Here is a 12,878-nt window from a genome sequence, read left to right as displayed (position 1 = left end):
GTGAGCCGTTCGAACTGGATGTTCGTGGCGAACGGCTGGCGATATGTTTTGAAACCGTAGCTTACAATTCCTTTGGAAGGGATGTTTCGAGCCGTGATCCTGTCAAAGTTAATAGTCTTCGCACTGCGATCAGTCAAGAGAACATCGGACAGACTAAAGTTAGTTTGGTAAACACTTGAAGGTTCCTAATATAGCGTGTTTCCCCTCTGCAAGGAATTAAACTCTGCTCTGTTTAGATCATGCTTGCCAAACCAACAGTACTATCGCGTGGGAGAATAACAGTAACAACATTCAACACGAACTTTGTAAATATAAGCATTGTTTACAAATGCCTTCATGAATAATCACCGTTCTTTTTCTACTCCTCCATCATTAGTTACGTAATATTCGATTATCGATACACATTTTTTATTGAAGATCAAGTTTATTCAACTAGTTTACCGAAATGTTTTGACGTTTGACAGTATGTAAATATCAAGCGCTTTTGATTGAAATCAAAATGGAATCTCTTGAGGGAATACACCGTACCGTCGGCAAGATGTCAATCCACTCATTACCAATGCAAACACAAAGCGTGTGTGTTATTCATATGCTAAGTTGAAAACAATTACTCTCCATTTGTCCAATAAAAACTATAGAATTTCGATCCGCCGTACGCTATGAAAGTGTATAAAACGACTAGAGTAGCGACCAATTGTCACTCGATCTAGTCTAGCTCGCGGTTTTTATCAGTTGTGCTATCACTTGCTTATACTTGAGATCAGTAATCATGTCTCTCAGACTGTTGTGCAAACAGAATAGGCGTCCTTCAAATGCGTTGTTTTACTTCCGGCAAGAGCAAAAAACCGGGATCGCACCAACTCGAATAATCATTGAAAAACAACTGGATTTGACTGTAGAAATGGTGGTGACTGTCAATTGGGATGGAGAAAAAGTAGAAGCGGATTGTGATATAAGCCGAGTTAGGCAGTTACCAGGGCAACGCATTTTCCATGAGTATCACTGAACCGAAAATTAACAGTGATTATGCAAAGTGAAAAATTTGCGGCTTTGTTCTAGAATCGATAAGAAACTTGTAATCTATTTTACGTTGAGTTTTTCTTTTGCATTGCATTGCATCGCATCGCAAGATTTAAAAACTTCGCATGCGAGTTACTTTACCATGCCGCGCCACGCCGCACAGACTGAATTCAGTGAGTTAATATCCCATGAATACGTCAAACGGCAGAGAGTTTCGAATGGAGCGAACTTTTTCACACTGTAATTGAGCCGTCATAAGCAGCGCATTGATTCTCATAATTTCACTTACCGGTAACTTCAAGTGCGATATAATTATTATAGTCCAAGACTATCTTTTGTTCATGCCTCGCACGTCTGCCTCGCTGATTCGCTTTTATTGTACACACTCACATCAACGCAGTGGACAAAAATAATGGCACCCGCTTCTTTGTTAACTTAAAAGAATTGCTTGCACTCAAGGTAGCGAAAATTACTCGGCACATCGTAAAAATTGTCACTATAAATTGTGCCTGTTAGTTCCGAAGATACATGGTGGGGAAAGCGTCGCCTGTGTTCGGAAACGAGATGTTTACAAAGTCAATTAATGTCGTTACATTACGAATTCTGGAAATGGTTGCATGACAATTATTTTAAAAGAGAACGCAGACTATTACCGGCTTTCGTTTCTCCCCTGCAAAAACGAATTTGCTTTACTCTCAAAAGATTTTTTATTTTCAAAACAGGATTAGATTTATTCTAAGTTTTCTATCAGTTTTCAGATCTAAGCGGCGCATGTCGCATTTATCTTAATTACTGTCATTTCGTTCGAATGTTTTTGATTGGCCGTTCAACCATTTACTTTCACCTTATCCGTTGAAAACTTCAGCCGTTCAGCCGGTCGAAATTTTCCTTCAGCCGTTCAGCCGTTCGACTTCAACCGTTCGAAACTTTTCTGAAGCCGTTCAGCCGTTCGACTTCAACCGTTCGAAATTTTCCTTTAGCCGTTCAACCGTTCGACTTCAACCGTTCGAAATTTTCCTTTAGCCGTTCAGCCGTTCGACTTCAACCGTTCGAAATTTTCCTTTAGCTGTTCAGCCGTTCGACTTCAACCGTTCGAAATTTTTCTGAAGCCGTTCAGCCGTTCACGGCATCCGTTTTAAACGGTTTCTCTATCCGTTTGTCATCCGTTCACATACCGTGCGTTCGACCGTTCGAACGGATACCGTAAGGAACGTTTTCGCGTGAGAGGTCACAAATTGCTTTAGTCTCCAAACGTGCTGTGGAGGATGACCATTCCCATTCGCAAACCCCCTGTGTTCGATGGAAACGTTTTAGAATACCCAAGATGGGAAAACACATTCGACACCCTGATAGAAGAGCAAGTTGTTCTTCCCAACTACAAGCTTTATTATCTCGGTGAATACATAAGTGGAGTAACACAAAAAATGATTAGTGGCCTGTTAGGACTGCGCATAGAAGACGCTTACACGAGAGCCAGGAAAACACTGAAGGAAAATTTTGGAAACCCCTTTAAAATCTATGAAGCTTACAGGGATAAACTGAAAAACTGGTCTTCGTAACCAGCGCATAGCTTCAAGACTTTAGTGATTTTCTTGTCATGACGCAAGAAACCATGATTCAACAGCTCACTGCCCATTTGCCCACCTACTACAGTAACAAGCGGAGGGAAAGCGCAAAGAAAACTAAAGCGAGGTGTGGCCAGTACTCCTTTGAAAATTTCGTTGAGTTTATACAAGAAGCATCCCTCAACGCCAATCATCCTGTGTTCTCTTGTGACGCTCTAAACTCAACAAGTAGAGAGCTGGAAAAGAAAGAAGCTCCCCTGCCGAAAAAGCCAAGTAGAACCCCGATAGAAGAGATAAGAGAAGATGGCACAGACATAGCACCACCTATATTACCATAGCTAACGAATTCCCTCCCAAAGCCCCCATGGATACGAGTTTGTGTATGTTATGCAAGGGCCGACACAGTCTCGCCACATGCAAGGCCTTTTTGGAGAAGCCATTTGAAGAAAGACAAGACCTCTACATGACAAGGGGAATATGCTTCTCTTGCCTTAATCCAGGTCAAATGTACGGTGGCCAAAAAGGGTCAATTTGCCAAAACACAAAACAATGTCTCAAAGCACAGACCAATTTCCAGAAACACAAATCAGTTTACCAAAACACAAAACATTTTCTCAAAAACACAAACCAATTTCTCAAAGCATAAATCAATTTACCAAAACACAAAACAGTTTCTCAAAACACAAACCAATCTCTTGAAACACAAATCAGTTTACCAAAACACAAACCAATTTTCCTGAAACACAAACCAAAAGACTGGACACTTATGCCGTGATTATCAGAGAGTGCCTCAATTTTTCCGCGTCAAACATGGCGACTGTTTTAACATGTGACTAAGCCAAACTCATCGTGCTTTTCGGTATTAAATTTTCGATAACATGTTTTGCAGCCATTGTGGTAGCGAGGTAAAATCCTGTTTTAAATTCTGCATGAAATGTGGTAATCCTACATCCCAGAACTCTGATGATCGTTCTTCTAGCTGCGAAATGATGAAAACTCATAGCAGCAGAACTGGATACTTGGGGGCTGATCTAGGCACATCTGATGCTGTATCTTTCAGAGAACCTGTTCCAAAGTTGAACACCTTCATGAAGAAGAAAAAAGATGAGCGGGTGTCTCATGTTAAGAGGAAGAACAAGAAGTTAAAGAATGAAAAGGACAAACCAGTGACAATAAACATAGGAATAATGCGTTACGTGGAGGAGGAAAGTATGCTAAAGCCTCAGCGAGGGAAAAGTCTTCCCATAAGGCTTCCTAAAACAGCAGATCGTGAGGAGGTACTGAAGTTAGCTGTGGCTAAGCAACCGCTACATAACGGAAATAAAATTGTCTACAGCTCTGTGAATTCCTACAAATTGCTATACCCAGATGGAACTGAAGTTAAACGACTGGAAGAATCTGATGAGGCATTTAGTTTACAAGGATACAAAGCTGAACTGGGAAAACCTTATAACAGGTTAACATTGTGTCTTTGTAGTTCTTCAGATTACCTTGATTATGCCTTAAAAGGCCTTGCTGATGTCATTTCCAATGGTAGTGACAGTGAGCGTGATAGTGAAAAGGATTTTGAAGAACTGGGTGAACCCATACAAAGTAAAGTTATAAAGTACACCCATACCAGCTATGTGGCTTCAAATACTAAAACTACACCCAGTGATTTGTCAGGTCCTCTCCCCATCACCACCTCATCTGTGTCAGGTAGTACTACTGTACATAAATGTGATGCTAATGTTAGTGGTGTCATAAGTAGCAACAATCTTAGCCGTCCTCATTGTAGTACCAGTATTTGATCCAGTTTTGCTGCAGAATATCAAAATCAAAACTCTGGATTTGAGACACTGAAAGAAATGTTTCCACAACTACCTGACAGGAAGATATTTGAAGTATTCAGTGACAATCAAGAAATAGAAACTGCAATTGCCAAACTCTGTGAAGATGCAAATGCAGGCTCTTGTTATCCTCTTCAGTCATATGCATGTTATTAATGAGACTGACAGTGATAATGTCTACGACTTTGAAAATGACATATCCTTAGGGAATGATGGATGTGGATCTCTAAAAATTGATAAAAGTGAAAAGTACATGATGGAGAACCAGGAAGACCTCTGTACAAAACTGAGTGAACTATTCCAGAAAAGCAGCACCTCAGGGAACAAGATTCGGCTGAAAGTGAGAAGTAGTTGCCTGTGGGAAGATACTTTGGTGAAAATGAAGAGAGTAAACCCTGACTGTTTAAATGGAATTGTAACTGTCCAGTTCATCGGAGAACCTGCAGTGGATGAGGAAGGACCATAAAAACGTATTTTGCCTGATGCACAAGCATATGCAGTAGTCATCAAGTCTGTTCACAGGGCCTCCTGCCAGCCGTAGATTTTTCCACAATACGATTGCTCTACAGAGGGAGGAGTATCTCCATTATGGCGTTATTTCAGCACTATCAGTAGATCAAGGATCACCTGGCCCTGCAATGTTTGCTGCCCCTGTCGTAGACGACATACTATATGGTAAATTAGATGCAATGAAAGTATCAGTTTGTGACCTCCTAAGTGGGAAAGTTAAAACAACTTTAGAAGAGGTGGAGGCCATCAGCGGCCCAGTAAAGTTCAAGCAAGAAGTTTCTTCTAATACACCTTTAAGGGTTCAAAGCAGGATATACAAAGCCTGTCGTGGCTTTTGAAGACAAGCAAAAATTTATCAGATGCATCTGCCTTCACCAGCTCACTTTATCGACCCAGTCTGAAATTGATCAGTTTATTAAAGGACTGATGACAAATGGCATCTTGAATGTGATTAGAAACAATCCAGACAAACCTCGCAAGTTACTGCAGCATGATAATAACAAGAGGCTAACTGCTCAGGTTGTAGACAACCAGTTTCATTGCATTTTTTCTGATAAAGGGGGCAACAAACATAGAAGTGAAGAAGCTACAGCCTTCAACTTCTCACATTACCTGGAAGATGTTGAACAAGGCTTAGTGACCTCAAATGTCCTAGATCCTGACACAGAAGAGATTAACATCAGTGAAATGGAACTTGCACCTGTTTTGCAGTTTGTAACAGGATGTGATGGAATACCTGCTATTGGATTTGACACAAGTATAACTACCATGTTTGATCACGATAAGCCCCATAGGAAACTAACAGCAAACACCTGCTCCTGCACCCTTAACTATCCAGTTTGTGATTTGCTCACCAATTATGAGTCATTCAAGAATGAGTTCACAGAATGCATGTTCAGCTCACCTGGTTTTGGTAAAGTGTGAATAATGCTAGGCTGTTACACATAGTTAAAGTTGCTTGTAAAACATCCTTAGTGATATTGTGTTTGCGAAATAAAAAGTTCTTATTTAGATAGAAAAAATGCTGACTGTTCAGTTCTGTTGTTTCAATACAAATTAACAATTTTATGCTTTAAATAGTATACATTGTGTTCTAACTAAATGATGACATTCTGGCCCTTTATTTATCAAATGAATGTATAATGCATGTTGTCATTGATGTTATTGATGTTAGGTATAATTGTGACAAATGCTTAAATAAAATTTTCATATTTTGCTGGTAATGAAAAGTGCATCAACTAATTTTTCCTTCTGTTTCAATGACCGGAATCTCATGTTTATTTTAAATTTATCTCCAATAGCAAAACTAAAGACGAATATGTTTTTAGACGTCATGCTTGTTAGGGAGCTTTTTTTTTAACCACTTTTGAGAAGTGGGCCGCAGCCAATTGCAGAGGGGGTCTTCACAAATTTTGACTGTCAAGAAAGGAGGCTTAAAATAGAAAGAAGGGCAAGGGGATAAAAAGTGCATGTAAATGGTATTTTTATGGTTACTGGGAACTGTGTCCTATTTCTTTTCATTTACATGTATGCTCTTGGTTGTGGACTTCAATATTTAGGTTTACAAAGCAATTGTTATTAAATAAGAGAACAGATTTAAAGTTTCTCTCCAGTTAGTGGGCTTCGAAATATTACACAGAGACAAAAAAATGATTAAAGTACTCCTGAAAGTCCTTCTTTGAATCAGTTGTTTTATATTTCATTCTGGCTTCATCAAGCTTTTCAGGAGACACTGGTTGCAAGAGATCTGAGGCACCAAAGTTTTCTGGGAGAAAATATAGTTCATCTGGTTTTCTGGGAACTGTATCACACCTTGACTGGCCAATATAGTGTGTATTCCAGTAAATCTTCACAAAGTCTAGATCTTGCTGAATTAACTCTGCAAAGCAGAACCATAAGCATTCCTGATGAAGTGTATTGCCAGGTAAAAATACTCCACGGTCCATAAGGTCCTTGAAAAAGGTAATCTACCAGGTGAGACAGCTACAGCGGTAGTTACAAGATGGACATGCAGAGAAGGCCCTGAACCAATAAGAAACAGCATGGTACATTCCTCATCACATTGTGTATCACCCTAAGAAGCCCGGGAAGCTACAAGTAGTCTTTTATTGCACCGCAACTTCCTCTGTTTTCTCTGGTGGGGCCAAGGAGACACCACAAAAGAACTGGAGGAATACAGAATGACTGTACACTTATTTGGTGCCACTTCCTCCCCTGGCTGCACAAATTTAGCTCTACAAACTGCTGCTAATGACGGCGGAAATGACCTAGGAGAGGAAGCAGCTTCATTCATAAAGACAAATTTTTATGTTGACGACGGACTTAAGTCAATCCCCACAGTGCAAGAAGCAATTAAACTTATCAAGAACAGCACTGAACTGTGAATGAGAGGCAGTTTCAGACTCCACAAATTCACCTCCAACAACAGAGAAGTCATGGAGCTTGTACCCATAGCATCATGGCTACAGACTCTATGATCTACTTCCCCCCAAACGCGTACTTGGCGTAGAATGGAACATTGAAATCAACACATTCAACTTCCGCATCACCCTCAAGGACAAACCACTCATTAGGCGTGGTATTCTGTCGGCAGTGAGCCCCATATAATACCCACTAGGCCTCACCACTCCATTTCTGCTGAGAGAGAAAATAATACTGCAACTTCTCTGCAAGGAAAGTGTATGCCGGGACGACTCATACATCAACGCACTTTGTCGCTTCATATGCAGACGTGGCCCAGTGCACCAGATGTGCAGTGACAATGGGTCAAACTTTATTGGGAGCGCAAAATCTGAACCGCGAGAAGTGTGCTCTCTGCTTTACTGGAAAAGAATGGGCAGCAAGTGAATGATGAAGCCTTACAAACTTTCATGTGTGAAGCAGAGGCCATAGTTAACAGTCGACCGTAAACAGCAGAAAGCATGTCGTCACCAGGCTCCACAGAAGCACTTACACCAAATCACTTCTTTAAATTGAAGACAAAGGTTGTTCTGCCTCCACCAGGAGTATTCAAGTCTGCTGACCTCTATGCAAGGAAATGGTGGCAACAGGTACAGCACCTTACTAATGAATTCTGCTGTAGATGGAAGAAAGAATTTCCTCTCTCTCTACAGGAAAGACAAAAGTGGACCCGCACAAGGAAAAGCCTTCAAGTGAATGATGTCATCATCATCAAGGATGATGACACACCTTGAAACCAGTGGAAAGTCTGCCATGTTATCAAAGCCCTGCCAGACAAAGATGGTCTGGTAAGTAAGGTTAAGCTGGAAGTTGGTAGCCAGTACTTACCATTCAACAGAAAAAAAAAAACAGACATTGTCAACTCTGGAAAGACCAATCCTCAAGCTGGTGTTACTATCGTCGACACAAGATGACTAAAGACCAAGGAATCCCCGTCAAGGAGCCATCATGGGATAAACACATCAAGACTTAGCATAGACCTATCATTGACTCATCAACTATGAATAAGCTGAGCATTAATTTCTAATAATTTGCATGTATAGATTGGAGTAAATTAAGCTACTAATTTAGGGGAGCCATGTAACTGTTTCCGTTGAAGCTAAGTGTGATTAGTTCCTTTTAAACAGAAAATTATAGTTCGCGTTTCAGTTCAAGATGAGACCCTGTGTGATCAAGATCGTTTTTGAATAGAAGACAAGTTAGACTGTAATCCTTGATAAAGTAATCAAGACCCAAGAACTTTGGTAAGAAATAACTTGTTTCGTGATTATGCTATCACGCTGGTAGTCGTTACTCAAAGTTAAATTTATCGCTTGTTATTTACCTTTCCTTTAGTTCTTTTAATTGCCACGTGCTCATTTCCAAAATCGAGATTATTCTTAAGCTATGATCACAATACTTAGGTGATTTCTTTACGTAATAATTTTGGTTGACCACTTCGATATAATAACACTAGAAGGAATAGGAAAAGGAATAAAGAAAGAGGAGATCCTGTTTCGTTTGGTGTTTCTCGCATGCACGTGTATCAAGCCGGGAATCGAATTTCCAACTCTAGGTTGAAAAGAAACATTACCACTAAGAATAGCTCACTATTCAGCAGTTATATGTTTGGATAAGAGGTTTCGTATTTTATTAAGTGTCACACAATTATCACTGTTCTGTCATGCAATACTTTGAATTTGTCTTGTTTGTTAAATTTAGTGCACTGCCATGACAATCTATTGTACTTTTACCAGTTGTTTTATTTTCATTATTTTAATTATTTTATTGCAAATTATTTGTTAGTGATTTGCTGTTTGTTATTTATTTCTTTTAGCTTGCAATCACCCTTTTCTTTTTTGTACTTTCCTGTACAAATACATTTATTTGTGGCTACAAGCCTGTCTCGTTGTTCAAATAACAACATCAGAACCTGCCTTGGTTACAGGTTTATACATTTATCAAGAGAGGCTTGTGCTGCTGATTTTAAAACATGCACAAACAACCACAATTACTAATTTAACATATCAGACAACAGAACAATTAAGGAAAGTACCAAAATGTATCACTACACAGTCTAGCAAGTTTAAAATATACATACCCTCACCATCATGAATGCATCCTGACTAAAGTATCTGTGCAACTCTAATTGCCCCATGCTGCAGTCTGTTACATAGCAGTCTTCAGACTTGTGGCTGGGCTTGGTGGATGTACCTATTCACCATCCAGTTTGATCACATTTGATCATTCAAAATTTTCTCCACAATAGAAAAGAGAAAGCAAAACAGAAAGATAACAAACACCAGTTTTCTTAGAATAAGGAAGGCCATGTGAACTACCACCACAAGCCCAGCCTGTTAAAAGAAATATTTCTTTTTGGTTAAGGAAACTTCCAGGATGACTTGTGGAGCAGTCATCGCTCCAATGCCCAAGTCTAGTGGAGTACTTTGTGAAACCCATGAAGTATTGGGGAATGCTGTCGATCACATTGTTCCTCTCCACCAACAAAAGAAGAACAGATTTGACATTATCCCTTCAGAAGACATTGTCCCTTTAGAAGACATTATAGATGTGTGTCTGTACATTAAATTTTCAGATAGTGAGGTGGGATATGCTGCGCATTTTCCTAACCATTTTGAAAAGGACTGAACATTGACATGTATACACGCATTTTCTTTTGCAAATTTTAGACCGAAAGTTGTCACTAGCCTGCCCAAGTGATAAACATCAACAATGATTGTATAACTTCAAATCATTGATTTTTTTTTGCATTCAAGCTTCATCATCATCCTTCATCGTACCATCGGATGCATAGGACCTTGCATTTAAGCTTACTGATGCCTTATTACATTAAATTTTCACGCCACATTAATTTCATGATTTTGAGGTTTACATATTTCACAATACTTAAAGTTTGCAATTTTGTAAAAAGTTTTGTATTTTGAGTCACTTTTATTCTGCGTTTTTCAGTGAGACGATTTACTTTTTTGGCAATTTAATGTAAAAATTCCATGACCTAAGTAAAAGGATTGTTGTACAAATAAGTTTCAAAAACTATTATGTTATCTTGCCTTAGGTGGACACTCACATCTTCAAAGTTAACTTCACTTTTCATTTTCTTTTGGACTTGCAAACTGTAATTATTAAATAAAACTAACTTATTCCTTCTTGATTTTTTACCTAATGCATCACATAATTTTCACATCATGTTATGTTCGCAACACTTGTTTTTCACGCAACTTAAACTTCGCAATATTTTAAAATCGCCAAATTCGCAAAGTTGAGGCATTGCAAACATTTCATGTAATAAGGAAAATGTAGCTTGTTATTTTGCTACTTACAGTCTGCAAAGACTTCAATTAATATAATAAAGCCTTGAATCTTTGCTACCAAACTTAATTTTTCAAACACGAAAAACTTTTTTGAAAAAAGGACTTCAGTTTATAGTGATAATTAGAAGGATCTATCATTCAACAGAATATGATGCGGTATCTGCATGTTGATATTGTTATAAGTGTCATAAAACTTAAGTTAACACTTGAATTATGGCATGTAACACATAATGACAGTGAGTAGGTGAACAGAAACTCAAATGAATGAAATTTGCCACTATTTTTATTAGTAAGCATGTCAGGGTGTTGCTTTTCAAAGTAATCTTTTATGTAAAAATATTGTTAGACTTGTTATGGGCATTTCAGTTAAAAAAAAAATGTAGCCTGTCAGAATAATTAATGCTTTTTGCTCTTTGTTTACAATAGGGGACATATTGTCTCAGTCCAATTAATAAAATTGTCAATTATGCAATGTGTGGACATGTGTTTTCTCATCGTCATTATGAGCATAGAGATATCCCATAGATTTCCTATAGAACTACTGTCATGGGAAATCTATGGGAAACAAGAGTTGTAAGGGTTGAAATAAGGAGAGTGAATGTCCCATAGAGATCCCATAAAGTTTTCACAATGGGAAATCTATGGGAAAGTTTTCACAATGGGAAATCTATGGGACATGTTGAACATCTGTCAGCTGGTATGGGTAATCTATGGTATACTCTACAGAATGAATGTCCCATATCAATGCCATAGGTGAGGACAGTTATGGCAATTCTTGTTGGTATGGGATGTGTATGGGAACCTTATTCCCATAGTTTTCAGGGAATCTGACTACACCTTCTTTTGGCAAGGCTTGTCCCAGGACAAGCCGAGGCTGCATGGAGTAGGTTTTGCTGTGAGGAACTCGCTGCTCGCCACCACAGAAACGCCGATTGGAGGCAGCGAAAGAATCCTAGTCCTCCACATGAAGACACCTACAGGGTTTGTCAACTTCCTGTCTGTTTACGCCCCGACCCTCACATTCAGCACAGAAGCCAAAGATCAGTTTTACGAAGACCTGGAGGAAACAGTGTCCCAAATACCCCGCTCCGAAAGCGTATACCTGCTAGGCGACTTCAACGCACGCACTGGTTCCGACTGGCAAGCATGGCCCGCCTGTCTCGGCCATTTCGGTGTTGGCAAGTTAAATGAGAATGGGCAGAGACTGTTGGAACTCTGCTGCAATCGTGGCCTCTGCATCACCAACACCTACTTCAAGTGCAAGGAGCTGCACAAAGTTTCTTGGAGACACCCCCAGTCACGCCACTGGCACCAGCTTGACCTTGTCATTACCAGGAGAGCTGACCTCAGCAGTGTCCTCCACACGCGAAGCTACCACAGCGCAGACTGTGACACAGATCACTCCCTTGTTGGCAGCAAGATCAGGCTGAAGCCTTGTAAGATCCACCACGCCAAGACAAAGGGTCGCCCCCGCATCAACATCTGCGCTACTGCCGACCCAGCCAAGGCTCAGAGCTTCGTCGAGACCCTTCAGGAAAAACTTGCTAACCAGCCTACAACCGATGTCGCGGATGCCAAATGGTGTCACCTCCGGGATGCTATTTACGACTCGGCCATGTCTGCGTTCGGAAGAAAAGCACACAAGAATGCTGACTGGTTCGAGGCGCACTGGAAAGAAATGCAGCCAGTCACGGAAGCCAAAAGGATAGCCCTCCTGGCTTACAAGCAGAACCCTTGCCCCAGCACACGCGACGCTCTGAGAGCAGCTAAGAGCAAGGCCCAGCAGACCGCCCGCCGCTGTGCCAACAAGTACTGGCAGACCCTGTGCGCCAAGATCCAGACAGCTGCCGACTGTGGTCACATTAGAGGGATGTATGAGGGGATCAAGACAGCCACTGGCCCTACGAGCATCAAGACAGCACCGCTCAAAGCAAAGTCTGGTGAAGTCATCACCGACCAGAGCAAGCAGCTGCAGCGTTGGGTCGAGCACTATCTCGAGCTCTACTCGACCCAGAACATCGTGACTGACGCTGCCCTTGATGCCTTGCCCAGATTACCAGTCATGGAGGAGCTTGACGAGATGCCCACACTGGAGGAGCTCAGCAAAGCCCTCGACAACCTTGCCTGCAGCAAGGCGCCAGGGAAGGACAGCATACCATCAGAAGTCCTAAAGCACGGCAAGC

This window comes from Pocillopora damicornis, chromosome 9 (genome assembly GCF_964200805.1).
Source record: "Pocillopora damicornis chromosome 9, jaPocDami1.2, whole genome shotgun sequence".
Classification (NCBI taxonomy): Eukaryota; Metazoa; Cnidaria; class Anthozoa; order Scleractinia; family Pocilloporidae; genus Pocillopora; species Pocillopora damicornis.
This window is presented reverse-complemented; position numbering follows the sequence as displayed.